Genomic DNA, 2,822 nt, shown 5'->3' with positions numbered 1-2,822 from the left:
ATAAATAGTGTCAGAAATCTCTCCCAACCAACCCAAGCCTTTCTTGTTTTGTTTGTCTAATTTTGTTTGCTTTATTTTCACCACATTCTATCTTCTTTGCTGGCTTGTTTTCAAGATGAGATTTGAAGCTTGGAGTGACCTTTACCTTACTGTATAACCATGTGTGGCCTTGAATTCTTCATCATCCTGGTGGTGGTGGTTTGGGGAGGTTTTTTGTTTATTTGTTTTGTTTTGTCTTTTGTTATTTTGTTTTTTGAGCTGTTCCTCTTTGATCTTGGGATTCTAGATGGAAATATGTGGTGGGGGGGATAATTAATGATGATGCTTGAGAAATTGTTTCCTAACAGAACAGTTCATGAGGTTTCAGGTATTCATCATTTCACTCACTTTTCTAACATTTCATCATGGTTTACTCCCTAGACAAAAAGGTTCTTGGGAAGCAAGTCTGTCTAAAAATATTTTTCACAACAGCTGACACCTGACCAGCACCACTTGCTGAACATAATCTCTTTTCTCCACCGTGTATTTCTGGCTTCTTTATCAAAACTTGGGTGTCAATAGGAATGGCATTTATGTCTGGGTCTTCAATTAGAGTTTGTTGATCAGCATGTATGTGTATTTACCAATACTAAACTGCTTGTATTATGATAGCTCTGTAGTATATATTGGTATCTAAAATGGAAATATTTCAAGAAGTCCTTTTATTATGCAGGATTGTTTTGGCTATCCTGGGTTTTTTATTTGTGTGTCTGTGTGTCTGTGTGTCTGTGTGTGTATGTGCAACTACATATGTTGGAACTAAAAGGGGGTCGGGGAAGTGAGAGGAAGGGAGGATAGCCCACATCCCGCCAGAGTTCCACCTATGCTCTGGACAGGCAGACGTGGGAGGGCTGCCAGATGCTTTCCATTCACCCCCAGGTGGGCATCCAAGCCTCTGACCCACTCAACAGAGGGGTGCACAAGGGGCAGTCCTCAAACCCTGTCACCCGGAGTTATGGGAGAGAGGGCTGAGGGAAGAGAGGTTCCCATGCATGTGAGAGTGAGCGCAGCCTTGATGAGCAGAGACTGTCTATGGTTTTAGAGCTTTATTATAGAAATGCAGGGGGAAAGAGAGAAGGTAGAAAGAGAGAGAGAGGCCAGCCATGGCCAAGAGGAGAGAAGGGAGAAAAGGAGAGAGAGAAGAAAGGCTAGGGAATAAAAGGGGGAGAGAGGAAGAGAGGAGAGAAGAGAGAGGAGAGGAGAGGAGAGGAGAGGAGAGGAGAGGAGAGGAGAGGAGAGGAGAGGAGAGGAGAGGAGAGGAGAGGAGAGGAGAGGAGAGGAGAGGAGAGGAGAGGACAGGAGAGGACAGGAGAGGACAGGAGAGGACAGGAGAGGAGAGGAGAGGACAGGAGAGGAGAGGAGAGGACAGGAGAGGAGAGGAGAGGACAGGAGAGGACAGGAGAGGACAGGAGAGGACAGGAGAGGAGAGGAGAGGACAGGAGAGGACAGGAGAGGACAGGAGAGGACAGGAGAGGACAGGAGAGGACAGGACAGGACAGGACAGGACAGGACAGGAGAGGAGAGGACAGGAGAGGACAGGAGAGGACAGGAGAGGACAGGAGAGGACAGGAGAGGACAGGAGAGGAGAAGAGAGGAGAAGAGAGGAGAAGAGAGGAGAAGAGAGGAGAAAAGAGTAAGAGCAAGAGAACAAAGGAGTGAGAGGAGTAAGAGAGAGCAAGGAGGGTCCAAACAGCCCCTTTTAAAGTGAGCTGCTATCTTTTCTGTTGCTAGCTAACTGGGGAGGAGTCTAGCCTGAAGGTCAGAAGCTTGGGACATTGCCTACATGACTGCTAGCCATGCTTTTCTTGTGGGGGCTGAGGAGGGGTGGTAACTTAGACAAGAGCCAGAGTTCCAGGAGACATGGGGGCACACCTACCATGTCATGTAGGTGAATTATCACCATTCCAGGATTCAGACCTCAGCTCGACTGGAGACCAGCCTGTCTGTGCATAGCCCAATGTCCCACACACGTTTGAAGCTGAAAATTGTTCTCTCAAGATCTGTGACAAATTGTGCTGGAATTCTGATGGGGATTGCATTATTGAATCTGTAGATTGCTTTTGGTAAGATGGCCATTTTCACTATATTAATCCTAATGATCTATGAACATGGGAGATCTTCCCATCTTTCTCAGTTTCTCTCTCTGGTGTTTGAAAGATTTTATCTTACAAGTCTTTCACTTGTTTGGTTAGTGTTACCCCAATATACTATATATTATTTGAGTCTATTGTAGAAGGAATTGTTTCATTTCTTTCTCATCCACTTGTCATCTGTCATAATAAGGCCACTGGATTTTTTTTTTTTTTTTTTTAGTTAATTCTGTATCCTTCTACTTTGCTGAAAGTGTTTATCTTCTGTAGGAGTTTCCTCAGGGGTCACTTACTCATACAATAATATCATCAACAAATAAAGATACTTTAACTTTTTTCCTTTCTAGTTTATATAACACTGATCTCTTACAGTTGTCTTGTTACGCTAAGACTTTAAGTGCAGTGTTGAATAAAGAGAGAGAGAGGAGAGGAGAGGAGAGGAGAGAGAGAGAGAGAGAGAGAGAGAGAGAGAGAGAGAGAGAGAGAGAGAGAGAGAGAGAAACATTGTCTTGTTGCTGATCTTAGTGGAAATTCTTTGAATTTCACTCCATATAAATTAGTGCTAGCTATAGGGTTGCTGTATACTGCTTTTATTATGTTGAGTTATATCCCTTGATTCCCTAAAATTTCCGATATTTTTATCATGAATAAGTGTTGAATTTGTCAAAGGCCTTTTCTATATCTAATGAGTTG

The sequence above is a fragment of the Mus caroli genome, unplaced genomic scaffold (genome assembly GCF_978045245.1).
Source record: "Mus caroli unplaced genomic scaffold, Mus_caroli_1 scaffold_15, whole genome shotgun sequence".
In the NCBI taxonomy this organism is placed as follows: Eukaryota; Metazoa; Chordata; class Mammalia; order Rodentia; family Muridae; genus Mus; species Mus caroli.
This window is presented reverse-complemented; position numbering follows the sequence as displayed.